General features: G+C 36.5%; 1 protein-coding gene across 1 annotated transcript in view; it reads left to right on the top strand.

The window, feature by feature from the left end:
• DKK2 (dickkopf WNT signaling pathway inhibitor 2) overlaps nt 1–17,698 on the top strand; it is a 96,138-nt gene that overhangs the window by 1,473 nt on the left and 76,967 nt on the right. The window lies entirely within an intron of this gene.

The raw sequence follows: 17,698 nt of genomic DNA, 5'->3' as shown, positions 1-17,698 counted from the left end.
GGGGAAAGAGGGCGGGGGGGGGGGGGGGGGGCTTGTGGGCACAGGGAACCACGACAGCTCCCCCTTTCTGCTCCTTTGGTAGGAAGCCAAAACTGAAAGCTAGTTTGCCAAACAGCGCGCGCACCTCTCAGCACAACTGTCAACTCGTGAAGGTGGCTCATTGCCCCACGGATCCCGGGTTTTCTTGTTTCATCCCAGGAGCTTGGTGCAGCCGCTGTGCGAGCTCTCGGTGACCTCCACTGCCCTTGCCCCTAGTGCAGGCGGCTTGGTGAAGGGTGAGAGCAAGGGCCAATCCTGGATGGAGAGCGAGGGAAAAGTTGGCCCGCGCTTGGCCCCCTACTGCCCTCTCACGGGGACAATTTTGCTAGTTTTGCAGGTCCAGAATGCTTCCTAGGCTTTGAAATGGCAATCATTTCGGCTATCTTTTCAAAGGAATACAAAGTCTACAATCACAGGATTTTTTTTAAGGTCTCAAGGGAAAGAAATATACGCATACATACTACATGCATACATACTCCATCGATGCATATGGCTTGCGTGTGCTCACACGTGTGCACATACCTCCACATTTATGTGACCACTCTCATTCCCTTTTACTCTTCCCTCCGAAACACCCTGACACTTTCCATAGCAATGGACGTAACGTTCTCTCAGAAAGCCATCATGAGATAGGCAAAGATTAGAAAGAAAGGATGTTGTCAATCCAAATCCTAAGACTTTTCTCTAATGCTACTGACTTCAAATTCCACCTTATCAGTTGAAGAGAGCTAGATGTTTATTTAGTTCAGCCAAGGACAGAGGGATGGACCCAATGATCTTTTGAGGTTTCTTTCCATTCTAATCCATGTACATTCTGTGAGTTTCTGTGGAAGAATTTCTGTTGCTGTCACCACTGGGCCCCAGTGCTCGATGTTCCTGAATCAAATTATCAGTTATGTCAGAACTGTCTTTAGCCATGGAGTTATATGGACTAAACTGAGGGTTGCCGCCCGGAATCTAGCTTATGCCTTAGGTTTTGATATGTCTATTTTGCTCTCTCTCCAAATATCTGCTCCTTAGAGGTTGCAACTCTATTTGTGTGTCTTCAAATGGAAAATTTATTTATTTATTTATTTATTTATTTATTTATTTATTTTATTTAATTTAATTTCTCTTCCTTTTCTCTCTTTCCTTCTCTCTCTCCTTCTTTTGCTCTTTCTTTCTTTCTTTCTTTCTCTTCTTCCTTTCATTTCTTTCTTTCTTTCTTTCTTTTGAGTTGAACTTCTTATATACTCTCCATAACCTAGTGGTTCCGTGGAATGCATTTCATTATATTTACTTAACTGTAATACCATATCCTTCAGATTTGATGTTGGGTTTGTGAGAAAATCATAATTTTTGAGAGATAGTGGTAACATAAAACAATGAGTTGAATCGAAATAAGATAGGTGGATAATAGGGGGCTTATCTTTTGTTATTTTCTAGCTTCTCACTTGCTTAGCGGGTGAACTATAATGTTTACTATTATGAAGAAACAAATAGAAAAATCTCTCTTCTTTGAAGTTGAAAGAGGAATTCTTTGAATATTTACGTATCTCTTACCTTCTTTATTCTACTGGTTATGTGGTTTCTGAAAATCTTAGGACTCTCGTTTTCAATAATGGAATGGAAGTTAGAAAGACTATTCAAACAGGAAGATGCCACGTCCATTTTGGAGAAAAAAAAAACTAGAGTTGAATTGTAGCTGAGCTGGATTTTTATCCATCAGAATAGAAAAATATGATTGATTGAGAAGATTAGAAATAAAGTGCCCGCTGATCAAACTAGCTAATTACGTAGTGTCATCCTGAGGCCTGATCATTTGATTTTTCTCCCCGTCCCCCATCCTTGATTGCTGATGCTAAAATGTTTGTGTTTCAGAGATACAGGATACAGGAACAGGAAGCCGTAGGATGCAAATTCAAGTAGGCACTTTAGAAACTTAGTCTTTGGTCTTCTTTTCCTTAAGTGAAAATTGAATAATTGTCTATTTTTTCTGACTGACTTTCAGAGTAGAAAATTAAAATAAAATTTTTTTGTGATTGCAGAATAAATTTTTGAAGGAATTTAATAATTCATTAATCTTTTACAAAAGTGAAAATGAGACAAAATGGGCCCCAATATTTTCTTGATTCAATGTAGTCTGTTTTCATATGAAGTAAACATTCTTACGTATAAGAATTCTATTTGTTCTGGTGGCAAGATGGATTATTTGTAAATCACTCCTGGAAAAGATGCTTTTGAATTTCAGGAAAGATTTAGAGAGCCCAGAAAGAGAACACGCTGTTCTCCAGAGGTGTTACAGTTCTCATTTTTAGGTTTGCTTTCAAAGACAGTTATAAGTTATGATGGAAAAAGACATAGAAAATTGAACATGGCAGTACTCAGGTGATTGATACAGAAGGAGCAAAAATGATTTTGCTGCATTATTCACACATATGTTTTAATTTGCCTTTCTTTTTTCATCTATTGCTTACCCGTTTTAAAAGATAGTGTGTGTGTGTATATATATGTGTGTGTGTGTGTGTGTGTGTGTGTGTGTGTGTGTGTGTGTGTATGGGGTAAATTAAGTTGTGGACTGTTAGTAATGTATATACATGTCAGTATATTTCAGTTTCTAAAGAGATTATTGCAAACGTTCTAAATTAAAAGTAATTTTAAGCAAAATCTTCACTATCATGTGGATACATATATTCTGACTAAGTACACTGTTGCTCGGCATCACCTCTGGAGTTTGAGGTAATCAACTTTTACGGGCCACCCTTAAGAACAAATTAAGAAACAAGCAATTTAAAAACTCAATTTATCTTTGCAGTTCACTTTTATTTTATTTTTTTGTAAATGGAAAACCTTTTGGATTTGTGCTTGTAATTACTTCTTTTAGTCTTCTTTACTCCTTGCTTTGTCTTTTTGAGACAAGCAGATTAATTTGAATGCAATGCTATATGATTTAAAAATATTTTTAAAAGTTATGAGTAGAACAGTGGAAAATAATTATGTTTTAAAGGTAAATAAGCTTCCTGGCATGTGTCTCTGAAAAGAAGCTGAAAACTGGTTTAACACAAATTTAGATTCCACAAATTTCTCATATACCTTGGACGTTTGGACAGGTTTGGATGAATTTGTGCTGTGAAAGAAAATTGCTTGAAACGCATTGAAACAGAAGCTTGAGGGAGTCGGTTAGAGAGCACTAATATTTGTGTATTGCATTTTCTTTAATAAAAGTGCCACTTGTATGCATAAGCACTCATGAAAGTGCTCACAAAAATCAACTATATATACACTAGATAGTCTATTTTCTATAGGTGATCGCTTCACTTTTTGAAATTATCCATGACTTTTTTTTTTTTTTAACCCCAGCCCAACTTTCTCCCGCTAGAGAGTAAATATCTGCGATTTCCTCTGGACATCAACTGACGCTAAGTGTAATAGGGAATGCAAAACATTTTCAAAATTTAAAGTTTCCGAAGTAGAAAGATTTTGAAACAATCCACAGTAAGGTTTCTCTTCCTTCACTGTGAATGATAGAGAAATTGATAGTTGATACAAGTGGAAGGTGACCTCGTGAATAGCAAGAAAAGTATTTTAACGATAATCTAACTATGAGCATCCATCCGTCATTTTATTTTTGTTCTAGAGGAGAGAGAGCAAGGGACAAGTTTACTTAAACTCACTCCAGCTGTGACTTTGACCCTACCAGAGTCTTCTTTAGTACTCCCCTCTAATGCAAACTCCTCCCAGGGTGTTTCAAATCTTACAGTTTTTAAAGTAGAGAAAGCAATGTAATAGAAAGGCAACTGATATATTCTGTTCTAGGAGAGTTTGCCGCTTCCTCTTCTTTTCCCTGCACAATCATTTTGAATGGATATTAAAATAACCTGTTAAATTATAGAGGTCTTTTATAATACTCAACGTATGTACATTGTAGACTCACTCTTTTCTGGCTGTTTCTTCTTTGGTAGTGATGTCACATCAAAATGAACTATGATCTTCTTGTATCTGTGATCCTGATAGATCTTTAAAGTCATTTTACTTCATTAGACCTCTAGTTACTTTTACTCATCAATAAAGGAGATAAAGCTGCTCCTAGGTATTTATCTGATAATTGAAAAGATTTATGCAATATCTGTGTCTGCCCGTGACTCTTACTGGTCATTTTTTTTTTTCTAATTTGAGGCAGAACCCAAAAGGAAACAAATTAAAAATAGTTAATGGATAGATTTTTGCATTGTATAGGATTTCTTTAAGATAACATAGAAAGGTAAAATATGGAATGAATAATGAAAATTTGGTATTACCATGTAAAGTAAGCAGAGGTTAATTTTCTCTTCCTCCTCCGTACACTTTTGCCAGGATCTAGAGAACAGCAACATATTTTTCTCTAGTTGTTTTTTTTTTTTCAGGACAAATATAAATCATTCTCCCAAACGAAGAGGTCAACTGATATAAAATATGGGAGATTTTTTTGATAGGAACATCTGTCCACAGGAAGAAAAGTCACCACCCAAATATTTTAAGTAGTGGTTTCCCAACAAGTCTGTCATGCTAGCAACTTTGGATCACTGCCCACTTCTTTGGGTTCAAACCAATGATGGGAGGCCATGAATGATACCAACATCTAATCAAGGGTCCTTAGGGAGAGCTCATCCCATAAATCCTTGTAAACTGAATCAGAGAAAACTTTAAGGCGGAGGGATTTCAATATCAGATCTAAAATGCTGCATTTTAACTCAAGTAATTAGCTCATGTAGGCACTAAAAACAGAATTATCATTTCAATACTGATTCTACATCCACTGAATCTATATAACAGAGTATATTTGTGGGATCTTAATAGTAGTTTAGATTTATCTATGTGCTCCAAATAATAAATGTAGAAATGAAATCAGAAAAACACAAAAGTAGTAAACTTTTAAAAACCCGTCACTTCTCTCTCCTCCACAAATAAAAGGGACAAATGTGCACCAGATAGATATCCTTTTAAATATATTACAATGCCAATTTAATTGATGTCACTTATGTGTTATAATTTGGTATACAGAATAGTTACATACTTCATAGTCATACAAATTTTAACTAGCCTACCCTGTCTAAAACAAACAAATATATAAAATCAATGAGTGAATAAGTACAGTAAGTGGTAAGACAAGTCAAAACATCACAATTAGGAGGACTGATTTCTTAAAATGTTGGATCTATCCAAACATTTCCTAAAAGATGTTAGTTCTCCATATTATGCTTTATCATTCCAAATAAGAATGTTCTTTTTTCTAGGAACTGAAGGAAGTGGGTGATCTTCAGACATATTATTTACTTAACTAGCTTACAAGTACTTACAGCACACATTAAATTATAGTTTGAGGTCCCGTTTATTATTTATTCTGTGCCATGAATTGCTCCAGATGTTTCATTTTAATTAACTCTTTTGAGCCTCTTAACAGCCCTTCAAAGGGCAAGTCCTATTATTATCCTTATTTTTAGAAATGATGAAATATTTTATAAATGATAAAACAATAATTTTCCTGAGACACAGAGAGGTTATGCAGTTTGTCTAAGTCACACAGCATTAAAAGGAGAAAGGCAGAGCACACTCCCCAGTATCCATCTCCCTGCGCCTGAGTGCCACCAGGTGCCCACTGACAGCAGGCAGAGGCCTTCTCAGTGACTTCTCTACAAGGACTGTGAGTTGCTTTGGCTGGCATCACTCATACTCTGCTCAGATAGGGAAAAATTATCTAGGGTGAGAGCCTACTGTTGCTTTCACTTCTTCCTTACTTTTGACTCCTTCCAGCTGCCGTTCAGAGAATCAGACGATCTGTAGCAGCACCACCGAGCTATAGTTTCTGAACAGGTTCTAACGTCTGACTTGCTACTAACCAGCTTCCTGTCTTTGAAAAAGGCACTTCAATCTCTGGTTCTTTTTTTAAATATGTAAAATAAGATACGATAACAATAGCAACCGTAAGAGTAATAATACTTCGGTTACTGAGCCAGAGGGAGAGGAAAGGACACTTATTTACGGTGCTAATGTCATTGTTCCTACTACCATTACAGAAATAGGTAAGGCCAAGTGCTCACGCACAAAATAGAAAGTGGCTGTTCGGTCTCCCTCCCCCCAAATTGGGCAGGGGTAACTAAATAAATGCCTGTGTTGTACGTGAGGGAAGCGATGAACTCAGTTACGCCAAGGCCAGGAACTGTAAAACAAGAGAAGACAAAATAAATACACACGCAAATATGTTATCACGTTTCTTGTATCGGATGTGAACATCGGGGTGGTGAGTCAGGGCTATCCTGTACAATGTAAGCAAAACAGCATATAATGGAGTAATTGGTGAAATTACACAGAAGCCAGGGTACAGCAGACATTAAAATATAATCGAAGTGAGTGAAAGTCCTAACCGCCATGGCAATATTAGTTATTTAACCACAGGAACCAAAATAATTGAACAACATGTTAGCGTCTGCTGCCAACAGCATTAATTTGATATTCTCCAAAGTAAGATAGCCTCTGCAAAGGCAAGTTTCTTGACACTTTCTGCACAGCCTGGGGCCCAGAGAGCTGCTGAGAATTTGGAAGGTTTACAACCCTCTTTGAGTGTCAGCTGTCCTGCTAGGAGGACTCAGAAATTTGGAGCTCATTATTCCCATTCCATTTCCTTCACTTTCTTTGTTTTATTTGAGTTATTTCTTTCATGATTCAGGTAATTTGGAAATATTTTAACAATGTTAAATGAAGAGTGAAAGTCATCTCATTGAAGTATGTGATAAATTTCTTTTAACATATTGGAAACAAGCTGTTTGCCAGTAAGTGTTTCTATCTGATCATGAGCTAAAAGACTGCATTCAAATGGAAGGATGGATAGGGGTTGTCACTTAAAACTGGCTGAAATGACCCCTCTCAGTCTTCCCTTGCTCCTTGTAGCTTCACTTCATCTTCACCCTTTGAAACTTGGCTCAACAGGCATTGGGTTAATTTATCTCTTGAAATCCTAGGTCTTCTTTCCAAAAATCATCGTCTGTACTCTGTAGTCTTTCCTTTATACTTAATTTATCCCCTTACTTCTGTTGCTGCATATTTCCATGTTTCTTTCTGGGTTATTCCTCTTTCTTTCTTTTCCTTCCTTCCTTCCTTCCTTCCTTCCTTCCTTCCTTCCTTCCTTCCTCTCCCTTTCTTTCTTTTCTTTCCCTTTTTCTTTTCTTTCTCTCTCTCTTTTTCTCTTTTCTTTTCTTTCCTTTTCTTTTCTTTTTCTTTCTTTCTTTCTTTCTCTTTCTTTCTTTCTTTCTTTCTTTCTTTCTTTCTTTCTTTCTTTCCTTCCTTCCTTCCTTCCTTCCTTCCTTCCTTCCTTCCTTCCTTCCTTCCTTCTTTCTTTCTTTCTTTCTTTCTTTCTTTCTTTCTTTCTTTCTTTCTTTCTTTCTTTCTTTCTTTCTTTCTTTCTTTCTTTCTTTCTTTCTCTTTCGCTGATCCCTCTACAACGTTATGTCCATAAACGTGGGCATTTCCTCAAGTCCCTTCCTTAGTCCTCTTCTTTTTCTGTGCTACTCTCTCTTCTTTGCTGCTATGATTTCCTTCTTTGGAACTATCTGTCACATAGGCAGAAATCTACTCTTAGTTTGATTGAACTCCTGAGCCCCTTTACCTGCTCAACAGTTTGGGAAGTCTTTCCAGAAACAAACAAACAAATCTCCATATCAAAAATACACATTTTATGTCTAACTTCGAATTGTCATGAGTTAGGCAACCAAGTCTTTATGATGTCTCATGCTATCAATAAAACCTGGTAAAAAGTACCTTAGGTTAGTCTAATGAAGGCCACAAGAATCAAGTCTCATTGCCCAAATTCTTCTCATGCTGTGGTCTGATAATCACTCCCTGGTGATGAAAGAAAGCTGTGTGGATTCCCATGAACCCTACATATTTGAATGCTTGGGATTTAAATAGCCTCCACTTTTTTTCTCTATGATAGACCTGTTGTTAAAACAACTCATGTCTGATCAGAATGTGCATAAGTCTATAATTTTTGCTTATAAAACATATCATAACGTGTGCATATACATTTTAAACAATGTCTAATGCTTATTTTTATAGCTTGAACTACTTACCACAGAGTAATTTTTTGCTATTTGCTATTTTAGAAATAATTGTAAATTTTTAGTTTAGTTAATTTTAACATTTACTTTCAACCTGACAGACTTTTAACAGTGCTTTCATAACTGTGTAAGAGAATTCTTCAAATGTATTTATTCATTGTTATTCAAGACAGAGAACTTTATAGAAAGAACCAAGAGAACCTTTTATCATCTACAGGTTTCAAGACCTTGTACAATATACTAAAGTGGGGACAGCTAAAGCTGGCAGATGCAGTAGAAATCACCTGGTTTAACTCATTTAATGTATGAGGAGATGTTTCCTGATCTGCCCAATGTACTACAGTCAGTGCCTGTGACAAAAGAATTTCTCCTGGAATTGGATTATTTGACTTCTAACACAAGTCTTCCAAATAATCAAAAGCAATGCTTTCTGTTAAGTCCATAATGGCAAAGCTCTACAGAAGAATTAAATTCAGTTGATTCAAAGCTGGTGGGAGATAAATTACATAGAGAGCTCTTTTTCAGCTCTGAATTGTGTATGTCAAAATGTATTATCAAAGAATACAATGTCATGATGACAACTGTGTCAGTAGGATTTAAACACAATTAATGAAGGGGAGTGGCTTTGCATGTATCGTCCTCGCTCATTTTTTCAGTCCTGATACTTAATGACATGATTAGCAAGCACCCTGGCTGGAGAGAGTCTGCACAGGAATAGCAGGAGTGCACAGAAGACAGGAAGAGAGTCAGGGTGGGTTCTGGGAACACAGATTGCTTGACCTTTGTCCAAGCATCATCTAGGATAGAAGCCAATGGCTTTAAAACTTTTCTGACAGCAATGCACGGAAAGAGATATACTTTATGTTGTGACCCAGCACACACACACACACACACACACACACACACACACCCCTACACACCTGAAAAAAAAAAACTTTGAAAATAAATATTCTTATGATGGGTAATGCAGTGAGACATTTTCAAGATTTTAGTCCTTTCCTTTTGTTCTGTTCTATGCTAGTCTCTTGTTCTATTCTTTCTCTCTCTCTCTGTCTCTTTAAAATGCTGATCATGACTCATTGAACTGATTGATCAAAACCTGTGGTTTGAAAACCTCTGCCTCATGTGATACTTCTGATGCACGGGACTCAGGGTACTGTGCTTGGAGGTCAGCAGTACCTTAGGACCAGCCCCAGTGAGGGGAGGTGGAAAGCAGAGCAGGTAGGTCTTCATGGACAGAAGCATGCATTGTCTCAGACCTCTCCCGCTTTCTCTTCTGCAACTGCGGGCCAGCCTCTGGCCTCCTTGTGGTGTGCCTCTTCACCTGAGATGTGCTTACGCTGTGACTCTCCACTTCTAGGAATAGGTGACCAATAACTATGCTACATGTGGTACTTGGATGTTTCAGACACGTTTACTCCGAACCTGTTATCCTACATTCGTATTGTGCTTTTTGGGTGTATGCCATGTGCCCCATCCTACTTTATTTCTGAGAAAACGTAGTTGAAGATGGTTACAGTTTGTACGTGGGACAGAGGGTGAACCTCAAAGAGCATGGGATATAGATTCAGAAGACTTGGTTAGCCTATCTTTTTATATGCTTGCCCTTGAAGAAATCATCTGACACCTTTAAACCTTAGTTATCTCATCAGTAAAATGTGAGTTCATAATAATAGTATTGTATTTTACTTGCAAAATATATAATATTGCTTATTTAATTAATATCATTAGATATTTTATGAAAAACAAAATTAAGACCCTCCCACTCTGAATTTATGAAGGACAATTGTGAATTAGAATCAACTCAAGAATGAGTTAATCTAATTGGATTTTATGATTCTGGAATCATAAATTCAGATTATCTTGATAGATTGCCTTTTTTTAATAAGTAGGAGGTTGAAAGTGGAAGGTTTTTTTTGTTGTTGTTGTTTGGTTTTGTGTTCTTTTTTCCCCCCTATTTGTTTTTGTTTTCTTGGATTTATTCAAAAATTTCAGTGCCAGTGGTAATACTTTCACCTTTCTGATTAAAACTTAGTTTTTGTTTTTGTTTTATTCTTGCGTGCTACAAACTGCCGTCTTGCTTGCTGTTAGAATATTCTGTCCATGATATTCAAGGAGAGCTCTATGCCTTTTTTTTCCCTATCATCTTGGAGTTTTGTTACTATTTATATGTTCTATCTTGGAAAGGCATGATAAGGGTCTTAATAATAGAAGTATATTTTTAAAGCTCTGAAACTAAACTTGAGGGTCATATTTTGGACACATTATAGGTTAGGGGGTTCAGAATGGGTAAAGTTCGGGGAAATAGCCAATCATAGTCAAGTTGTATGGATGTGAAATCACACGGACTGTGACAGAGGAAATACATTTTGTCAAAATTCTTCAAACAGGAAAATGAGTATTTTCAGAGCTGTTGGGAACATATTGTATTGCTAAGGAGGCATTTTCTAGTGAACAATGTAATGACTCTGATCATTCATGTTACGAGTGCTGGAATCTCACCCAACCATTTGTCTAAGCTAAAAATAGTCTAGGCTTCCTGCTTTCTATCCCTGCTCCAAAGCAACTATTCTCTAATTTATAGGATTCTGCTTCTTCCTTAATATTGATCTTTTGCTGCTTTATTGTCATCCAATTGTCATTGTTTTGACTCAGACCATAATCATTTCCTGATGGGCTGTTACAGTATTGTAATAGTTCTGTACTTCTCTAAACCATCCTCTATACTACTTCTAAAGTGATCTTTTTAAAGTAAAAATCTGATCAGGCTATTCTCCATCTCATGTCCATTGCTAGAGCCTGAAGTCCAAACTTCTTGACATGACATACAATGTCATCAATTATTTTGTTTCTCTTTACTTTGTCCCTGGGCCACACAATTGTTGAGTGGAAGAGCTGGGATTTATAACCAAGCAGTCTTTCTTGAGTCTGTCTACCCCATCACTGTGCCATGCTGCTGCCTCATATAAATTGGAAGCCAGAGAAACCAGCTAGAAAATTTTTATTGGTACATTTCAGAATTCAGATGTGTCTAAATTCTTCAGATCAGTCAACTTGCTAATTCCGTACCCCTTGGATGTATTAGATGCTATAATCATAGTAACAAACATTTGTTTGACATACATGCCGTGCTGGGTCCTTGGAATTCGTAGCCATAAAAACAAATGCAGTCTTTTTGTGGAATCCAGTTGGAATTTTAAGATGGAAAGAGGTACCCAGAAGTGGGTCCAGTTCATTCCAGTATTTCCAATACAATGTTAAAGTTGGACAACCTGCCGTGTTTTCCTTTTTATAAAGACTTTTGAGAATGAACACTTGTATTGCATTGTTTAGTTATCTCAGTATCTTAACTTTAATTAGGTTAAGAAAGGGAACATTGTGCTTTCTGTTTTAAGTGAAGCATGAATAAAACAAACCTGGATATCAATTTCTATTTAAGATACCTTCCTTATTAAGAGAAAATGTAATCAAATTATTTTAGTCATTCTTCACAGATTACACTCTGACTCCTTTGATGGACAGTCAAGCTGACCTGGAAGGTAAGACCATCTCTATAAACAGTGAAGAAAAAAGTCTGGTCATGCTGGACATTATGGTGATAATGGAAAGAGGTGGTGTCTGCTTTTTCTTTTCCAAATATTTTAGAAGGAATTAAATTTTTATTTTTTTCTTTGGCAATGCCTCACTATTCCCTGAGGAGGTCTGATCCTAATTTTATCATTTATAAAGCACTAAAGAAACATTCGTGGGAAGAGGCAGACTTAGGAGGAATTAGAAGAATGGCAAGAAATAACAAAGTTGCACTAGTAGGAGGGTAGGAGTCTGGTGACCTAAAAATGGAATTACAGAGGGGTGTGTTCCGTCAAGTAGACAAGATCTTACCGCAGGTAGGGAAGAGTGATGGAATGTGTGCTAAAATACATCAGAGAAATTTGATAAAAATACAAGTTTAAAATGATGTCATAGATTTTTTTTAAACAACCACACTAAAAGATTATTTTTCCAAATTAGTCACTTTAGAGAACTCATTCTTTTGATATTGTCCCTTAGACTTTCTTTTGGAACTAACTTCAGAAATAGTTTACATATTTATTTTAGGTTATAACTTTATGACCACAAACAATGTTATACATATTGATTAACATACCACATTTAAAATACTTGGCTCTGAATGGCTTTATGTTGTTTCCATAAACCAGAAACCCCACAGAAGGTAAGGATGTCAAAGAAATGTGGTGTAGCTTCTGAAAGCAATTCCAAAAAGTTCCAAAAGACATTCTGAGTCATGGAATCGGTATTGTGGTTTCAATTGGAAACCCTTTAATGTTGACTGCTTTAAGGTGGAAAACCATCAATTGGGTTTAAAATTTTAAAAATATATATATGTAATATTATCTTGTAATTGGGTCTTCTCCATTAGAGGAACCTGTCAGAATTTATGTACTATGGTTACTGCTTCTCAGAGGGTCATGGTATTCAGGGAGCATGTAATGAGTGCAAGCCAGCAGCATGTCCCCACCCAAAACCCACTCTTCTCCTGAAGGAAGAGGCAGGAACAAATTGAACCCAGGGCAATCCCCTAGAGTCCGTCTGGTGATATACATTACTTTATATGCTACTTAGTTAAAATGTGTACAGTGAAGTCAGAAAAACAAAAGGTTCTGTCAAAAGTTATTTTTTAATGCAAACATTCTATTAAAATTTCAGAGAAAAAGCTAAACTGCTTAACTCAGTGAAAATGTTTCTGCAACTATTCAAATTAATACAATGCTTCCAAAATGTTCTTTGGAAATCCTTGTAAACTTCTTTGCTTGCCTACTTGCCCTACTGCTATCTTCCCAACACTTTTCAGAGGGAAAATTTTCTTTTTAACAAGAAAAGTCTTCTCGAAATTGCATTTCCAGAGAGGTCCTGGCCACAGCAGCTGCAACACATTGTAACTGAATTTTAGTCGCCGTTGGTTCTTATTGTTAAAAGCACAAGTGACTGGTGCTCAGGTCTTATGCCACTGACATCCCAGGGATTGATTACAAATTGGATTGGAGTGGGTGAAAATACAAGCTTTCAACACAAAAGAGCAACTGTATTTGATGGCTTGACACTTAAAAAAAAAATTAAGTTAGACCAAAAAATATAATTCTGGTTCTTAGTAAACGTCAATGAAGAAGAATGTAGCCCAACCTCACCAGTAATTTTGTCGTTGTTTTTTTTAACTCCACTTCTGGGAGAGTCAGAGACTAACTGGAGAGAATGTTCTGATAGTTGGGACCAATATGTTCTGAATTTTCAAGGGCCATTTAAAATATCTTAGGGAATCAAGGCAGGGTGACCAACGCAATGAACAAACTATTAATTTTGAATGCATGCTATCAGATTGAAGACTCTCAGGCTTAATGATGAGCCCATTGCAACCATCATCAGGGGATTTAGTATAAGGATTTGAAAGAGAGGTGATCTGCAGCTGAAATGCATGAAAAGAAAGAACATGACTCAGAGCTACTGTGACTCACAAAATCAAGCAGGAAGAATCGGCTGACCTTTCCATCATAATCATTGCTTACCCATGGATAATGCAGTCTGATATTAAGTGTTGTATCACTGTCCTTCTCCAATGTACTCCTAGCAATATCCTCCAACTGGCATTAGTGAGGCCAGATAGCTGAGCAATACACGATACCGTGCTCCTAGAACACAGGGCAACTGACATTTGTTGAGAACCTACTTCATGCCAAGAACTTTATATAATTTCACTTAATCTTCTCGATGCCTTATGAGCTTCTGTCACGTGCAGAGCACTCAGTTCATGTTTGTGAAAGACAAGAAGATGCTGGAAAAATGAACAGTTACAATATGAGCAAGCTCAACATATGGTGCCCGTGGTCCTGTGATGGTTGAGCTTCAAATTCAGAGTTACTTGATTACACGTTCAATGTAGAACAGTTTTGCTGTGCTGAGTTAGTAGGGAGACCACTTACTTTTTTTTTAAATGAATGAGATTTAGACGGCTATCAGGTTATCAGGCCATTGTACACATGGCCAAAAAGTACATGAAAGATGCTTAACGTCATTAATCATCAGGGAAATGCAAATCTAAACCACAGGGAGATATCACTTTACACTTGTTTGGATAGTTATTATTTAAAAAAGGCAAGAAATAACAAGTGTACACGAGGATTGGAGAAAAGGGAACGCTTGTGCACTCTTGGTGGGAATGTAAATTGATGCAGCCATTATGGAAAACAGTGTGGAGTTTCCTCAAAAAATTAAAAATTGAACTATCATGTGATCCAGCAATTTCACTTCTGGTATTTATCTAAAGAAAACAAAAACACAAACTCAAAAAGATATGCGCCCGATGTTTACTGCAGCATTATTTACAATAGCCAAATATGGAAACAACCTCAGTGTCCACTGATGGACGAATGGAAAAAGAAATTGTTTGTGGAAATGGAAACTATATAAAATTCCATATATAATGGAATATTATTCAGCTATAAGTAGAGTATTTGGATATAATGGAATGTTATTCAGCCGTAAAAAGAATGAAATCTTGTCATTTGTGACAACATGGCTAGACCTCAAGGGCGTTATGCTAAGTGAAATAAGTCAAACAGAGGAAGACAAATACTGTATGATGTCTCTTATATGTGGAATCTAAAAAAGAAAGAAACCAGCAAACATACAAACAAACAAAACCAAGCTTGTAGATACAGAGACTAGACTGGCAGTTACTGAGGAACAGGGTAGGAGAATTAAAGAAGAAATGGAGACGCATAAAGCAATCACTGAGGCTGGAAACTGGCACAGCTCCATATGCAGTTAGTTTCGCAAATGTGTCTGATTATTTTTTATGCGCTTCATTTCTTGTACAAAATATTTTTTAATTATACAGAAACAGATTAGCATCTTTTACTGAAACAGGCCTTACAATGAACCGAGAAAGAAAAATGATCAGTGACATTAAATCTGAATTGCAAACAATAACTCAAATCAATTTACATTATTGGTTTAATTAAGATTATGAGTTGTTGGTTCCTGTGCCTGAAAATTAAGGTGAATACTCTGATCTTGGTTAAATTGGAATCTGTCAAATGGGTTTTGTGAAATCTTGCATTTTCAAGATGATACTGTAACTTTATTCGTTGCTATATTATTTATTTATAACTATTTTATAAAATCAAAGTTTTCTTTCCATTTTCCTAACAATCTTAAAACATAGTGAATGAGTTTATTTTTTCCATATTGAGATTTTATTTTGTTTTGTTTTAGGAGTTTAACAACTTTATAGAACTGTGCCTATAAACTCTAGAAACATTATCAAAATACTTATCTTCTCATCTCTGAATAATAAACCAAAATTGCCATAATCTTTAAGAGGAGTAGATTATAAATATCTATGAAAGGAAAAAATAAACATTTACAATATCTGATCATTACTAATGGTTGGTGAATGGTAATGGATTGCTAAACAAATATTTAATATAAATAGTTTGTGGGAAATTCAGTCCCCCAAATTGCAAAGAAATGTTAATTTATACTCTTTCAAATGTTAGTTTTATTGGGAGGGGGAAACAAAGTCAATTAATACTAATTGTTAAATAGATTCTGGATTGTCCACCATGTTTTCTCTGACCAGATTTTCATGAATAATCAGGAAGCCAAGGTGTGGGCCAAATGTCTCATTATGTTTCAGAAACACTAGGGAAGAGAGATATTCCCTTGTTGGTCTGATTTTTGCAAACCCAGGGACAAGAACATAGAGCATTTTTGGAATGTGCACATGCTTAGCACCTGGAATTTTCTGAGAGTTACAGTCATACTTCATCAGTCACCAGAATGAAAAGCCAAATGCCGATCTGAAAGAGAACTTCTGAGGCAATTCTTCTGGAGCTAGCCATATACCCTACTTGTCATCTCTCAGACATAAGCCTTTAATCCCCTCTTCCTAAAATTGTTTATTTTAAAATGTGAGAAAGGCTAAGGATGTCACAGTGGAGCTGTGAGCTTCTTCTTTAAAGAATCCCATCCTTCAAACCCATCTTCAGCAGAGGAACTGGCATTCCATGTGTTGAGCAGATGGCGTCCTGCAGCACTGGCCAGCCCGCATGTGCAGCTGGGCCGATCTGGCACACAGGTGTCCTGATTTGGACCTTCTTGAAATTCTGACACCACGCTTTCCTCCATGGGGAGGTATGACTTGGCTATGCTGTTTTCTAGTGACAACAGATATACTGGCCTAACAATAACAGCTCTGACTAAGGTGATAACATAACCCTCTAACTCATATTTAGCTGAGACCCAGGGTGTAGGGTTTGTTCTAAGAGTTTGAGCCAACGTTTTGGTTTTGATTTCCTCTTTTCTATTGTGTTTTGTCATTCATGTCTCCTCCCTCACCTCTTCGAATTTTGGGTACTTCTCAGAAGGGTGGGAAAGTCCCTTGGAGGGGGGATGCTGTTGTAATAAACAAACAAAGCTAAACATTCCACATCAGATGGGTGGCTTTCCTGATCATTGGCAAATATCAGGCAACCACATTCCAACGTTAAGTAATCTTCAGGGTTTAAAAATGAGAAAAACTGGACACATTCATTAAACTTTTCATAGCATTTGACGAAAACTACTGTGAAAGTAAAAGGCGATTTCAAAACTGTAGGCAACAAAAAAGAAATTTAGTTGATGTTCCTTCTGCATAATCTCTTACATGATTATTTTGGTCTCACCAAAAATATTTGCTAGTGCAGAGCCCAGATGTTTTGAAGTTTGTTTGTTTGTTTGTTTGTTTTTTAAAGAAAGCAGTATTTAAGAACTTTCCCATTTCTTTCCATCTTAGTAACAGCTGCCCCTAACAACTGCTTATAATGAATATGGCTAGGTAGGAAAAGCATTTAGGGAAGTAATGAGGGAAGTAGATGGTATCACATTTTCGAGCTTTAGATTGTGTTCTTGTTTCCTCTCTTTCACAAAACAATTTTGAAAATTATTATGTCTTGTTTATGAAAAAATATTCATCTTCAGTCAAATATGCCCTACAAAATGGATTGGCCCTACCTTTAGATAAGCAGACATAATTACTCAGCTCAAGGGGGAACTAAAATTTATTACCCGGAAGTGATTTTACTCCACTGTGTTAAGATAATTCAACCATTCCCATTGATCTAAAAGGGATAATATAATATGGAAGAGATATTCTGATTTCCAATAAGTAAAGATTTATTCTATAAGAATGACTCGTTTGATATTGATTCCAGACTGCGTTGCAAAGCAGATTATGAAATTCAGTACTTAGGGAAATAGATATACCCAAGAAATGACGCAGGTTACTTAGAAGAAATCATGACAAACTAATTTTATTATTTCTTCAACAAGGGAACTGGTCTGGTCTCGGTATGATGTTTAATCCTTGCCATCTACAGTCATTCCCTTCATGATTTAATGATTTTATGGCATTAAATACCAATATATGCCAACGACTCCCATATTTGTATCTCTAAGCAAAACCTCTCTTGAGCTTCAGAATAATATAACCAAATGCCGAGCTAACATTTCCACTAACAGATATTTCATACTGACCATGTCAAATCCCATCTTTT

This window comes from Ursus maritimus, unplaced genomic scaffold (genome assembly GCF_017311325.1).
Source record: "Ursus maritimus isolate PB19 unplaced genomic scaffold, ASM1731132v1 scaffold_11, whole genome shotgun sequence".
NCBI classification, from domain to species: domain Eukaryota; kingdom Metazoa; phylum Chordata; class Mammalia; order Carnivora; family Ursidae; genus Ursus; species Ursus maritimus.
The sequence above is the reverse complement of the archived record's forward strand: the minus strand, read 5'-3'. Positions and strand labels throughout refer to the sequence as shown.